General features: G+C 45.8%; 1 protein-coding gene across 3 annotated transcripts in view; it reads left to right on the top strand.

The window, feature by feature from the left end:
- The first annotated feature begins 279 nt into the window (after window positions 1-279).
- Window positions 280-15,567, top strand: part of TIAM1 (TIAM Rac1 associated GEF 1) — a 455,872-nt gene continuing 440,584 nt past the window's right edge. The window contains exon 1 of one of the 3 annotated variants that reach the window (XM_070455141.1): window positions 280-461. The gene's annotated coding sequence lies outside the window, so the exon portion shown is untranslated. The remainder of the gene's footprint in view (window positions 462-15,567) is intronic. The other 2 variants (XM_070455140.1, XM_070455136.1) reach the window with 2 other exon arrangements.

The following is a 15,567-nucleotide window of genomic DNA, read 5'->3' as shown; positions in this document are numbered from 1 at the left end:
AGAACCTGGTCAGAAGGCAGCCTCCGCGCGCGCGTGCGCGAGCATCTCTCTAAGCTGCGCGCGCGCGCGCGGAGGGGAGGCTATGCCGTCCGGGTACCCAGCGTGCGCCTGCTGGAGCGCTGGAGCCCAACTCCGAACGCCCCGCTCCTGTATCCGCCGCCTCTGATTGGCCGGCTGGAGGCGGAGCGATTGTCAGGCGGCCCAATCGGAGCCTGGTTTCCCACGGGCATCCCGTGGCCCCGCCCCCTGAAGCCGCCGGCCGAGGCCCCGTGACGGCTCCCATTGGCGGACGGCGCAGGGGGGCCCGATCGAAGCGCGGCTGGGCTCTCGCAGCGCCGCCGCCGTCGGGCGCGCAGCTCTGCAGCGCGGCGAACGCCTCGGCGCGCCCGCAGCCCCCCGGAGCCCGGCGGCCCCGCATTGTCCCTGGCCCGGTGGCCGAGATCCGGGACGAGCGTCGGGGGGTGAGTACCGCGAGCCTGGGGAGGGAGAGCTGGCTGGCCGGAGCTAACCGGGAGAGGACGGCGATGAGGAAGCCCGGAGCCCCTCTGCCCGTGACGGGCACGTCCTGACCCCAGTCTCCCCCCTGCACATTGGGGCTCCCGGCGGGTCCTAGCTCCCCCCCTGATCGGGGTTTGCTCGTATTGTTTTCACGTTTCCCACACTCGGGGAGGGAGGTGGGGAGCTGGAGAGGGAAGCGAGGGAGACATCCATCGCTCGAGGGAGCAGTCCGGAGGGAGACGGGCAGTGGCGCCCAGGTGCCCGGCGCCGAATGGAAGTGACAGTGTCCAGACGTTGGCATTCGGTCTTCCCGGCAGCGGGAGGTCAGCGCTGACCTGCGGCGACGACGGCACTTTGTATGTGTCGGCTGATTTTTTTTTTTTTATCAACTTCGGGGAGGGCGTGCGTGTGCTTGCGTGTGTCTCGTGTGTGTGTTTGCGTCCCTGACTTGTGCACCCCGCCAGGCCTGGGTTTTCCGCGACGCTGACTGGGCGCTCACCTTGGCGATCGGTGCTACGCTCGGGACCCGACTCGCGGGGCGGAGAGCCTGGGGGTCGACACACAGGGCCGGGAGCCCCCGGCGGACCCGGGAGCAGACGTTTACAGCGGCCTTCTGCGCGCGCGCAGACAATGACGGATCCGGGCGCGGGATCCTGGGGTCTGTGCATCGGGTCCTCGCTCGGGATCGCGGTCCCGCCTCGCTTGCCTGCGGGCCCGGTCGTTCGGATGCTGCTGCGCCGCGCGGCTCATCGCTCAGCTGGGGGACCCGTGTGGGGCCCCGCTTTTGTTTACAGACCTCGCTATTGGGCGAGAGCTGCGCGCCCGCTCCCCCGGCCCCGGCCGCTGCCGCGCGCCCCCTCCGAGCTAGGATAAGTTGGTGCATGCTGTCAGGCGACGCCCCCTCCCCAGGCCTCCTGGGCGAGATGCTGCGGGGGAACAGACGCCCAGACGGCGCCTTCGTGCCCAGGCCCCGCTGCGCACGGCGCTCCCAGGCCCCCTTACATCAGAGGCCCTCTCAGTTTGGCCGCCGTCGGGGCGCTGATGGAGTCAAGCTCACCTCCCTTCCAGTAGCATCCTCTGGCTTCGTCCCCGAGCCGGCCCAGGTTGATTCTGAGTCTCCTTCCTGCATGCTGGCAAGTCTTGAAGGACGCGCGAGCCCTGGCGGACGCTGGCCAATTGGTGCCCGTTTCAGTGGTACCCACGCGGCCCCGCGGATCAGCTGTGGGGCATTCCTGAGTCAGAGCAGCCCGGATCGGGTTACCCACGCGTGCTGACTTGGCATCCACTTTGTCTGAGCTGGAGTAGAGGTTGAGAGCCTGAGCACTGAGGTTAAAAAAAAAAAAAAAAAGCAACAAAAAACCTGGCTTCCAGTGCCTGCTCAGCGTCACCCACGAGCTGGGTGATATGTTCCAGACCGAGCGACTTTAGTCTCCTTGCGTCTCAGTTTCCAAGTCTGTAGAGTGGGGATAGTGAGTGTCCACGTTTGTGGGGGTGGGGAATTAAAGGACAATATAAAGCAACTGGCAGTTACGGCCACAGAGAGACACTGGAATAATGTTTCCCTGTTAGAGGGAATCTACTGCAGAGGATGGCCCCGCATCGCTTACCCTTGCTGTAGCTTTCCATTCTCCCAACTTGTATTTTATTTTAAAAAGCATTGCCGTTTTCAGCTTCAAACAGGCCTTGTTTTACTTGACCTTAGATTTCACTCTATTTATCTAATCCCTTAGGGTTTTTTTTTTTTTTTTTGCATTTCCATTAGGTTTTCTTTTTTAATTTTTTCCCATTAGCTTTTAGTTGTTTCTTCTTCCTTCCTTCTTCCTTGAGGTTATGCTGAGACCCAGGTCTGTGTTTGGAGGAGGAAACCTTGTCTAAGTGGGACGCTTCTACAGCTAAACCAATGGCCGCTGTGCAAAGTGAATAATACCCGGATGGAGGGAGGTTTGAACAAAGAGATACCTGGAGGCCGGGAGGAACGCTTCCTGGTAGAAGTGAAATTTGAGCTGAGTCTTGTAGCAGAAGTTTGGTAAACGGCTAGTTTCTGGAACATGCTCTTTTGTACCCTGCCGTAAAGAGTTCTGCCAGCCAGGTTGTCTTGGAGCCGTAAACACCGAAGTTGCTAGGTAATTATCTTTGCATGGAAAAGAAATATACCTTAGGAGGAGGCTGTTGTCTAACTCGGGAGTGTGGAAGAGGAGAATTGATTTCATTAAGTATCTGCAAAATGCTGTCAATGTGTTTTGACTTGTTTTTCCTCTGGTCCACCAGCTGAGCACTGCTGATTTCCTCCAGGCGAAGAGACAAGCCGCGGTGTACAGGAAAAACAAAAACAAGGAAAAACCTGTCCGTAATCAGATGAATAAATAATTTGAAAAAGACAATCTCGGGTTCGGCTACAAAATCAGATACTGAAAAAGAAATGCTCTGGTTTCAACACTCTTGCCTGTTGGGGCAAATTATTGAGCTGGGTGCTATAACACCTTATTTGAATGTAGATCCCAGGGGCCATTACAAGCAAGCAAGCAAGCCAACAAACCAACAAACAAAAACTAAGGGGGCAGGGGGAGCTTGCAGGTTGTCTAGTGGGGGCAGAAGTCCACAGGGACTGTTTCCCACAGCCTCTGTCCCCCTGGGCCTGCCTCCGTCACCCTAAGCAGATGTAGGAGTGTGGCATTATTGCTAGATGCCAATGCATAAATGTGGTAACCCATTTAAAATTCCACTCGCAGAAATGATCCCAACCCTTCTTGCACTTGTTCTGGGAATTCTCTGGCCCTAGGGATGCTTGAAGGCAGCTTTGCGCCCTGCTGCTGTCTGGGGATCAAGTCAGTGGGGGGCCTAGACTTTAAAGCGAACATGTGGATAGGAAATCTCGTTAGCTGACAATTCAGCTCCACTCTACTGTGCATCCAGAGAGCTAGGACAAAGACTTTCTCTCCTGTCCCCCTGCAGTTGTCTCTCCCAGCTCCCCACTCTTCCAGCGCAGCCCCAACAAACCAGAAAGGAGTTTTGGTGCTGGTCTAACCCCCCCCCCCCCCCCCGGAAATTCCTGCAGTTTTGTGGACAAGCAGATGGAACCCCAGGCCTTCTGGAGCGCTGGGGCAGGAATTTATCCCCAAAGCTTTGCAGAGGGCCAGCTAGCTGTGCCTGTTAACCCCTCTTCCTTCCTTTCCACATTGCAAGGAGCTTGCTTACTGCCTATGAGACAGCGCTTGAATAGATGGTGAAGTCCAAATCTGTGCTTTTCCAAATGAGAGAAGCAGGTAGGAGCGTGGGGTGGGAATCACATCCAGGTCTTGCCCAGAAGCCAGTGATGGAGGGGAACGTCTGCCTGAGAGTACATGAGGCACAGGGGTGAGCGGGCAGAGAGAATTTGATTCCTGTGAGTAGTGTGCAGAGTCCTGTGGAATTCCTGAATCCCAACAGGTTTGGGCTTGTGGTTGAGAAATATCCTTATTTTCACTCTGTCCAGTCATTTGGACTCCTGTATCTTTTTTTTTTAACTGTTATTAAAATTTTTAAAAATTGGGGTCTAATTGCTTTGCAGTGTTTTTTTCTGCCCTATGACAATGTGAATCAATCATAATTGTAAATAAATCTCCTCTTTCTTGAGCCTGCCTCCCCTCTCCCATCCCACCTCTCCAGGTGGTCACAGAGCACCACGCTGGCCTCCTTGTATTTTACAGCAGCTTCCTGTTAGTTATCTATTTGACACATGATAGTGTATATATGTCAGTGTGGACTCCTATATGTAAAACAGTGTTTCACTGGGAATTTGTGTGTATATGTGTGTGTACGTATTACATACATGCATATATACGTACTCATTTTTTTTCTAAATTTAGCAAATGGGTAGAATGTTTCTGCATTATGTCCTCCCCTTTCCGCCCCCCTCCATGTAGGATGAGAGAAAAAGAGATTTGCAAGGTCCCCAGCACAATTCTTTGGTTTTTCATGATTCACATTTCATCTCTAAATATCTGGTTTTATGTAATTAGTAATTCCTATTAAAATTTTTTTTCGGTTGTCATTGTAGGCCAGTCACTTATTTAAAAACTTTTAAATAAGTAAATAAAGGAGGCATTCAAAAAATAAAGCAGTACTCAGGCAGGAACAGAAGTTTTGGAAAAGAAAACAATGTTCTAGTGTAAAAGGTACAAAATATTAGCAGGCGGGTTTTTCCCTTCCATCCCCTTCCCAACCTCCACACCCCTCCAGCACAAGACTTTCACTGTTCCTATGGTCTCCAGGGAGCTCATTAAGCCATCCGTAAAGGCCTAGACTGTGGGTATACAGAGATTCCTCCCAGACTTGTGTGAGATTCTCCTAGAAGACGTTGGAGCTCTTGCTAGGTGGAGAGAGATTCTTCCCTCATTGGGCTGAGGCTGAGTTTAGAGCCTGGCATTTGGCTGCAAGTGGGGTCTCAGTTCATGGAAATAGCAGCAAGAAAGAAAAAACAAGAAAAAAAAAAAACACAACCAGAACAAAACCCCGGCACAACGTAAGAGCCAGTCAGTTGCGTACATCCGAAGGAGGCCGAGCACAGTGATGATTCAGGGAGCAGCTCTGTGGGAGGAGAGGTGCTTTCAGCTGAGCACTTTCTGAATAGCCCAAGGCCCTCTGAGTCTTGGCGTTGTCACAGGGTTTCTTTCCGTACAGAGAGGTTTGGGTGTCCCAGTTCGGAGCCAAGCAGGAAGGTACCACGTGTGTTCTGGCTCGGGCCGCTTTGAAGGAGGAGAGATGAAAGGGAGGGGGGCATTGTCCTTGGTTAAAAAACACCCCCCCCCCGATTATTTATTTCCAGCTTCTACAGCAGAATGTTGTTACAGTCTAAAGGATAAGTATTTTGATGAATAAACAGTGAGTGAGGAGGTAGGTAATTGGAAGATGGTGGACCTGGGACACAGTTTGGCTTGGGATGGGTGAGGAGTGGATGGGAAATTAGGTGAAGGAGATTCAGTTGCTTGTCCTGAAAAACTCCAAACACAGTTCTCTGTGCCCTGGGAGGAGGCAGGATATCCTGCCTTCTCAGTGGCTGCCCTTCTGTCGCCCGAGTGCCCGCCTCCTGGGCCAGGAGGGGCTAACCTTTTAAACCCAGATCCATTCTGGTTCCTGCTCCTGCTTCCTCTGCTATCTGTGGCAGGGATGATGAGCTAGAGAAAGTCCCCAGGTCGGCCCCAGAGGAGAGGAAGTCAGAGGAGTCCTCGGTCTGGGAATCTTCCCTGTGTTCAGGACCTTGGAAATGGAGTGGATGGGGGTTTTCTATCCAACGCACGCTTTTCTTTTCTTCTTTAAAAAATATTTATTTCATTTTTATTATGTATTTATCTGCACTGGGTCTTATTTGCAGCATGTGGATCTTCACTTGTGGCACATGGGAATCTTAGTTCCCTGGTAGGGATCGAACCTGGGCAGCTTGCCTTGGGAGCACAGAGTCTTAGCCAGTGGACCACCAGGAAAGTCCCCAGTGCTCGCTTTTCAGAAGAGGAGGTGGGCCTGAGGTCTGCAGGTTGAGCCTGAACTGCCCTTAGGAGGGGGGATCTGCTTTGCCCCCGCTTCCCACCCCACCCCCAGAGGTCTTTGGGAGAGAGATTCCAGCCCAAAGCCTGACCATCTCAGGGTTCCTCAGATCCTGGGGACACGACCTCTCTTGACCCAGACGGCTCTCCTGTGTTGGGCAGGGAGCTCTTAGCTGCATTCTGGGCACAAGAAGATTTCAAGATGGAATGTCTAGAACAGCCAGGACCTCATTAGCTAGTTCCCAATTGCTTTTAGGACAGTGTTTGAGAGGGTGAGAATTGTGGGCTTAGTCTCATCATGACATTCAGATGTGCATTTTGGTGTTTTTTTTGGACTTAACAGGAGTCTGACCCAACTACTGAGCTAATGTGTTAGTTTTGGTCTTTTTTTTTTTTTTCTGGCCACCAGGGGTAGCTTGTGGAATCTTAGTTCCCTGGCCAGATTGAACTTGGGTCCTCAGCAGTGACAGGGCTGTGTCTTAACCCCTGGGCCACCAGGGGAGTCCCTGAAATGCACCTCCTGATCTCCTCACATACACAAGGATATCCTTGGAGTGGGAACATGGGGGTCAAATTCTTTCTTGTGCGGTAGACCCCTGGGATCTGATAACCACGGCATCGCTCTCCATGCCTATAAGGCCCCTAGATCGCTTGGGTACGCTGGTCAGTCGGTCGCTCCTGGTGTCCGGCGTCATGGCTGATTCTGCCACCTGCCATTCTCAGAAGTGCCCCGGTGTGTCCGCCTGGGGCCCGGAGTCCCAAGTGTCAGGAGCTGTCACCCTGAGTGTGCTGAAGTAACTGTGGGTCGTGCTTCCAGATGGCAGATCCTGCTCGGTTCTGGTGGCATCAGCCTCCACATCCTCCTTTTGGTTTTTAAAACGCCTTCGTTGCCATGTGTAAAACAGACAGCTAGTACAATGCAGGGAGCTCAGCCTGGTGCTCTGTGATGACCTAGAGGGAGAGGGAGGGCCAAGAAGTAGGGAAATGTGTGTGTACATATAGCCGATTCATTTTAATTATAGCAGAAACGAAGGCAGCATTGTAAAGCAACTGTACTCTATTTAAAAAACTAAGTAAGGGACTTCAAGCTCTGCAGGGAGCATAATGCCCCATGTGCCTTCTCTCATCTAAGATGTCTTTGGATCCAGAAGCTGTTGAAAGTGAAGTCGCTCAGTCATGTCTGACTCTGTAGGCCTGTTGCCTGCCAGGCTCTTCCGTCCATGGGATTTTCCAGGCAAGAGTACTGGAGTAGGTTCCCATTTCCTTCTCCAGGGGATCTTCCCAATGCAGGGATCGAACCCGGGTGTCTAGCAATTGCAGGCAGATGCTTTACCGTTTGAGCTATCAGGTAATCCAGAAGTTGTTAAGACTTCTAAAATATTCTTGCCGTGGTGAAGCTTTGACCTAATGATGCTTCTTAACTGCCACAGAGAGGGTAGGGACTCTGTGTGTGCTTCTTATTCTCTTAAGGGTCTAACATGTTACATGTCCAGATTGGCTTACTAAGGATGCAGTCTTTTGCTATAAAATGATCGGGATGGGGAATACATGTAAATCCATGGCTGATTCATGTCAATGTATGACAAAAACCACTACAATATTGTAAAGTAATTAGCCTCCAACTAATAAAAATAAATGAAAAAAAAAAACTTGAGTTGGTTTTGCTATGATATATTGCAATCGCAGTTTCACTCACTGATGGTGATTGACCACAGTATTCTTCCTGATGCCAGCTATACTCCTTCTTTCACGTGGATTCTTCTGTTCAAGTAATGCCAAGTTTGATTTGTTTCTAAAAACGATGTGCAAAATATTAATCCCATGTCTTATTAGCAAACTAAGGGAAAAGATGAGCTCGTTGTGAAAAACATGTTCTGTTTTGTTTTTTTCCCACCCACTCCTGTACTTTCCAGAAATAATCACTTTTGTTCATTTTTGTTTTTAGTTCCTCTACTGATTACCTCTGTATTGCTATATAATCTGTATGCCATTTTCATTTGACTTCCTGTTTTGACAGAAGACAGTTTAGCTTCCTTACTGTGTTTTATTTCCTTTATTCTCCAGATTTTTGATGCTTATATTTATAGTTCGATCTTTCTGTTGCTGATATAGACTAATTTAGTTCCATCAACCAGTGACAGCGCCCTTTTCCTCCTTTTCCTCTGTAAAATGAGCGTATCAGTGTCCTGACCTGCCTTTCCGCTCAACTTCCCTTCCCGTTTTACCTCCAGCTTCTGTCAAATGTCAGGGTTGATGAGACTGTTCTGTAAGCATGTTAACGATGATGGAAGTTTTCTGTGCTTTCTCTAATTTTTTTACTGATAACAGATTTATTAACATACGATTTATTGGGTTGGCCAAAAAGGTCGTTCGGGTTTTTCTGTAACATTTTATGGAAAAACCCAAACAAACTTTTGGGCCAACCAATACTTACTTCCTTGGTGGCTCGGTGGTAAAGAACTTGCCTGCCAATGCAGGAGATGTGTGTTCGATCCCTGGGTCAGGAAGATCCCCTGGAGAAGGAAATGGTAACCCACTCCAGGAGTCTTGCCTGGAGAATGCCATGGACAGACTACAGTCCATGGGGTCGCAAAGAGCTGGACACGACTTAGCGACGGAACAAGAACAATACATACCATACGATTAAGTTCTTTAAAGTATACAATTGAGTGGTATTTGGTATACTTGCAAAATTGAGCAAACCTCAATTTTAGAACATTTTCATCATCTCCAAAAGAAACCCATGCCTGATACCACTTACTTCCTCTCCCCGCCCATCCAGCCAGTCTCCAGGAACCACTGATCCTTTTTCTGTCTCTATTTGTTGTTCAGTCGCTCAGTCACGCCTGACTCTTTGTGCCCATGGACTGCAGCAGGCCAGGCTGCCTTGTCCTTCACCACTTCTCAGAGCTTACTTAAACTCACATTCATTGAGTCAGTGATGCCATCTAACCATCTCATCCTCTGTCATTCCCGTCTCCTCCCGCCTTCAGTCTTTCCCAGTCTCAGGGTCTTTTCTAATGAGTCAGTTCTTTGCCATCAGTTGGCCCAAGTATTGGAGCTCCAGCTTCAGCATCAGTCCTTCCAATGAACACCCAGGACTGATCTCCTTTAGGATGGACTGGTTGGATCTCCTTGCAGTCCAAGGGACTCTCAAGAGTCTTCTCCAACACTACAATTCAAAAGCATCAATTCTTCGGCGCTCAGCTTCTTTATGTCCTACTGGACATAAAGCATAGCTTTATTGGAAAAAGCGTAGCTTTTTACTGTATGGACCTTTGTTGGCAAAGTAACGTCTCTGCTTTTTAATATGCTGTCTAGGTTGGTCATAGCTTTTCTTCCAAGGAGCAGGCATCTTTTAATTTCATGGCTACACTCACCATCTGCAGTGATTTTGCAACCCAGGAAAATAAAATCTGTCACTGTTTTCATTGTTTCCCCATCTATTTGCCATGAAGTGATAGGACCGGATGCCGTGATTAATTTTTTGAATGTTGAGTTTTAAGCCAGGATTTTCACTCTCCTCTTTCACTCTCATCAAGAGGCTCTTTAGTTCCTCTTCGCTTTCTGCCATAAGGGTGGTGTCATCTGTGTATCTGAGGTTGTTGATATTACTCCCGGCAGTCTTGATTCCAGATTGTGCTTTATCCAGCCTGGCATTTTGCATGATGTACTCTGCATAGAAGTTAAACAAGCAGGGTGACGATATACAACTTTGACGTATTCCTTTCCTAATTTTGAACCAGTCCATTGTTCCACGTCTGGTTTCTCAGGAGGCAGTTCAGGTAGTCTTTTATTCTTATCTCTTTAAGAATTTTCCACAGTTTGTTGTGATCCACACAGTCAAAGGCTTTGGCATAGTCACTGAAGCAGAAGTAGATGTCCTGGAATTCTCTTGCTTTTTCGATGATCCAACGGATGTTGGCAATTTGATCTCTGGTTCCTCTGGCTTTTCTAAATCCAGCTTGAACATCTGGAAGTTCACGGTTCATGTACTGTTGAAGCCTGGCTTGGAGAATTTTGAGCATTCCTTTGCTAGCATGTGAAATGAGCGCAGTTATGCAGTAGTTTGAACATTCTTTGGCATTGCCTTTCTTTGGGATTGGAATGAAAACTGACTTTTTTCAGTCCTGTGGCCACTGCTGAGTTTTCTAAATTTGCTGGCATATTGAGTGCACCACTTTCACAGGATCATCTTTTAGGATTTGAAATAGCTCAACTGGAATTCCATCACCTCCACTAGCTTTGTTCGTAGTGATGCCTCCTAAGGCCCATCTGACTTTGCACTCCAAGATGTCTGACTCTAGGTGAGTGATCACACCATCATGATTATCTGGGTCATGAAGATCTTTTTTGTACAGTTCTTCTGTGTATTCTTGCCACCTCTTCTTAATATTTGCTGCTTCTGTTAGGTCCATACCATTTCTGTCCTTTATTATGCTCATCTCTATAGACTTGCTTACTCTGCACGTTATGTATAAACAGGATCATATAATATATGGTCTTTGGTGACTGTCTTTTTTGAGTTAGCATATTGTTTCAAGGGTCTTCCAGGTTGTGGCATGTCTGTACTTCATTCCGTTAAAAAAAAAAAATTATTTAATTTGGCTGCACCAGGTCTTAGTTGAAGCACGTGAGATCTTAGTTGCGGCATGTGAGTTCTAGTTCCCCGACCAGGAAGTGAACTTGGGCTCCTGCAGTGGGAGCTTGGAGTCTTAGCCCCTGGACTACCAGGAAAGTCCCAGCATTTGGTTCTTTTTTTAGTTGATGAACAATGTTTCTTTGTATGGATATATCACATTTTATTTACATCCATTCATCAGTTGATGGGCATTTGGGTTGTTTCTGCCTCTTAACTATTGTGCATGGTTATTGCTGTGAAACAGTGTACAAATACTTGTTTGATACTTGTTTTAAATTCTTTTTGGTATATACCTAGGAGTGGAATTGCTGGGTCGTATGATAATTCTATGTAAATTTCTGAGGAGCTGCTGGATTGCTTTCCAAAGTAACCATACAATCTTACATTCCTACCAGCAGTGAATGAATGAGGATTGTAACTTCTCGTATCCTTGCCAGCATTTATTATTAATCTTTTTGATTTTAGTCACCTTTGTGGGTGAGAGGAAATACCGCCTTTTGATTTTGATTTGCATTTCCCTGATACATAATAATGTTGAGCATTTTTTCAAGTGCTCGTTGGCGAATTGTGTATTTTCTTCGGAGAAATGTCTATTTAGACCCTTTGCTCATTTTAAAATTTGGTTTCTGTCTCTTTATTAAATCATAAGGATTCTTTGCATATTTTCGATATAAGTACCTTATTAGATATATGATTTGTAAACATTTTCTTCATTCTGTGAGTCACCATTTCACTCTTCCCATGGCATCCTTTACATATGGTTTGCTTTTGAAAAGCTGAAAGTCAGTAAAGATGTTTGCTTAGTTATGACTTTGACAGTAACTAAGTCAACTTTGTACTTCAGGTTATACAAGTTTTATATTTTCTATAGTTATACTGAAATGACCTAACTGATAGATTGAGAAAAGAAATACTGGGGACATTTTTAGTTCTCTGATTTAACATTAAAAAAGAGCAATTTTTTTCATTTACTTTAAAAACTGTGTGCATGACTCAGCTATTTATTTACCAAAGTTGCAGAAGGGTATATTTTTGTAAAGTAATTTGAAGGGAGCTGTCTTGGGTATCAACTTTTGGGTGATACATTTTTTTTTGCTGGTTGAAATATTTATCACTGTGTTATATTAGGTTCTTATATTAGTTAAGAACCGGGGCCAGCTTTGCTCACCAGGAGACATTTGGAAATGTCTGGAGATATTTTAGGTTGTTCTACTGGGGAAGTATCTAGCATCTACCTAGCTTCCTAGGTGGCTCAGGCAGTAGAGAATCTGCCTGCACTGCAGGAGACCTGGGATCTATTTCTGGGTTGGCAAGATCCCCTGGAGAACTACATGGCAACCACTCCAGTACTCTTGCCTGGAGAATTCCCATGGGCAGGGGAGCCTGGCAGGCTGCAGTCCATGGGGTCGCAAAGAGATGGACACGACTGAGCAACTACGCACAGTACTGGGGAAGTATGGAGCATCTACCTAGATGCAAGGAGATGTCTGGCATCTAAGTGGGACAAGCCAAGGATGTTGCTAACGTCCTGCAATGCAGGGGTCAGTCCCTCAGACAAAGAATTTCTGGTCCATAGTCAGTGGTGCTGAGGTTGAGTAACACTGCATTCAAAAGACACAAGTATGGTTAGAGATCCACACATTTAAATTTCTTTACTTAGGATACTTTCTTGTGTTGTTTAGGTATTTGGAAGTGAACTATCTTGAGACATCAGATAATTTTGGTTATTTAAAACATTTTGGTCATATTTTAGCAGAAATTAGATTTGAGTAACTTTCTTTTTTTCCGGTAGAGAGTTTTAAGATATTGGCTAACAATTTCAGGCATTTGGGGCTTCTCCGTGCTGAAGTTCATCTTTTTAATGACTTCCGGATGTTGCTAATGACTGTATCCTGAATTCTGCTGTGCTTTGTGTTATGGGAGGAAAAATATTTGCAGGCTGATCATTATAATGTTACTCTTCTTAAGTAATTTATTGAGCATGAAAAATATTTTTAGGAAAAAAGTGTTCCAAGTGCAGTGCAAGATCTACTGTACAGTTTTATTATAGAAAAGTCTTATGAGTGTTGGAATCATCTCACTTTGAAATCTTTATGATTAGAAATTATTTCACTTCTACAATTATATCAATTGAACCTTAACATTTCATTGTCATTTAAAAAATTAAAGCCTCCTAACTATGGTTTTCGCTTAACCAAACAATTTAACAGTTTTAAAGTAGATTTTAAAAATTCACCCAGTGGTTTTGTTTTTCCTTTTTTTTTTTCTTTTCTTCACGTCCCTGACAGTTAATTGCTTTAATTTGGGGACTGAATGCCTGCAACTTTGGTCCTGTGACCTCTCACCAATTGTATCAAACCATTTAAATTACTTTAAAGAAAAGGTTCTGTGGGTGCCTTCGGCACGATCTTAGCTCACTTCAAATAAGAAAGTACCCAAATGACCTCCTCTTTCTTGGAAGAAATGGGGTCAAAACCAGTTGGACTTTTTTGATAGATGTTGTTAGGTTAGTCTTAGGACCTCTGAATCTTTAGAGATTCAAATGAATGAGCTTTTCTTTAAACTGGAACTAGTTAACAGAGCTTATGTGAGTGAGAAGGGCTAAAATGATTCTTTACATATAGCCTCTGAATTTTAGTTTTAATTTTAATTAACTTAATTTTAATTTTAATCTATGCCTTCTTAGCCTGTGATGCAACAGTTCTGAATTCCATCTATGTCAGGATAAGTGAATTTATGGGCCTGCTAGCAAGCAGCAGTGTATAGTGTCTGGATTCTATTAGAGCATATGGACCCAGCCCCTCCAGCATTCCGAAGCCCAGCCATAGCTAAGACAGCCAAGGGTTACACGTACAGGCCTTGGGGAGACTGGTACCAAGGCCATAAGGTGTAGCTCTTGGTTGCTGTGTTATGGTTGCTAGGAAACCATAACTTGGGAAAAAGTGGAGCTCTCGCAAAAAGATCTTCATGTACCTTAAACGATAAGGTTTCCATCTTGGAAAAGTTATTTGGTAGATTTTTGAACTGAAGAGCTTCATTAGGAGTCAAGTTGAATAGTTAAATGCCTTGAACATTATAACTAACTTAAGGATGCTGTGAGAGTCATGTTTCTGAATTTCCTCTTTTCACTTGAATCAGATCTCTCTGACCTCTAGCAGTGTTAAAAATGGTTAATGTAAATGGCCTTTGATTACCTGGCTCACTCTTCATTTTTCTCAGATGTTCTGTGGGGTTTTTTCCCTCACATTTTCTTTGTCTGGGTGATTCTTCCCAAATAACTCATCCTCAATATTTTTTTCTTTAATTATAAAGTATTTCTCTTAATTACATTAGGTAATATGGTAAATATAGCCAAATAGCAACAATGACTATCTTTTAGTGTTGAAGTTAGGGAGAATCTTATTTTCTTAGGCACAATTTTCTCAAACGGAAAGATTTTATAATCATTAGGGGTTACTTGTGTAGTCAGAAAAATTGAATTGATTAAATACACATATGTCTTTGGGTAGATGGTGACCAGTAGAAGCTTAATCTCCCAAATTGTATTTTTTTGTAATCCACTTAAACGTGGGGATTAAAGAGCAAAGTGCCCTCTCAAAAGTAAGGACTGCAGGACTGTGGATTCTGGCCTGGAATGGACAAAGATGAGAAAGCCCTCGGGGGGCAGCCGAGAAGCCCAGTGATTAAATGTCAATGGATGGATTAGCCCCATTGTTGATTGATCTTTTCAGGATGGGATTGAACCCAGACCTCCAGAAAGTGGTTGACCTTTGAGGATTGCCTGCGTCCTTTTCTTTACACTCCTTTCTCCTCAGATGGTGGAACATCCACAGTTCCAGTCATGGTTGTGTCTCGTGAGATCAGTTTTTCTGTAGGACCACCTCCTAGTTCTGAAGAAAGAAGATAATAATCAATAACCTTGATTATTTCTAAGTCAAGCTTAATTCATATTTGCGTTCATTTTCTAGGGCTACTAGTAAAAGGTGCCTTGAATGGATGACCTAAAACAAGACACATTGATTCTCTCATAGTTCTGGATGCCAGAAGTTCAAAATCAAGATGGCAGCAGGGCCATGTTCCCTCCAAAGGTTCCAGGGTAGAATCTTTCCTTGCCTCTTTCAGCTTCTGCCGGCTCTTGGCGTTCCTGGCGTTCCTGGCCTTCCGACCTCCTCACTGCAATCTTGGCCTCCTTCTCATGGTCGTCTTCTTTTGTGGCTGTGTGTTTGTTTCTGAATCTCCTTCTCTCTCTTGTTAAGACAGTAGTTTTTGGATGTAGGGTCCATCTTAATCCTATTTAATGTCACCCTAGCTTGGTTATATCTGCCAAGATCGAATTTCCAAATAAGATCATAGTCATAGTTACTACAGATCAAAGCTTAAACATGTGTTTTGGGGGGACACCATTCAGCCCACAAGTGTGTGCAACCACTCCATTAGACTGCCTGTTGAGATCGCATAATATGGGTGTGTACTTACTGCTAAGAAATGTGACTTTCTTAGAGCTTAGCTCTGATGTGTCACCATGTGTTTTAAACTCACAAAGACTCTATCTAGCTCTTTGGCCCAGCCCTGCTTTCCCATTTCATCTCTCAGGATTCCTTTCTCATGCTTAGAGCCAATGAAACAGGAGTCCTATTTGCTCTGGAATATATCCTATCCTCTCATTATATATACATATACATATACATATATATATATATATTTGTTCACACTGTCTCTAGATACGGACTATTCCTATTTTTCCAGGTCTGGTCGAAATCAACCATCTTTATGTCATTTCCTTGATGTTTTAGTGCTTAATGGTGCTTTCTTTTTATTTTTTGGCTGTACTGTGTGACTTGCAGGATCTTAGATCCCTGACCAGAGGTTGTGCCTGGACCCCTGCAGCCCAGTCATAACCACTGGACC

The sequence above is a fragment of the Odocoileus virginianus genome, chromosome 25 (genome assembly GCF_023699985.2).
Source record: "Odocoileus virginianus isolate 20LAN1187 ecotype Illinois chromosome 25, Ovbor_1.2, whole genome shotgun sequence".
Lineage (NCBI taxonomy): Eukaryota > Metazoa > Chordata > Mammalia > Artiodactyla > Cervidae > Odocoileus > Odocoileus virginianus.
This window is presented reverse-complemented; position numbering and strand designations above follow the sequence as displayed.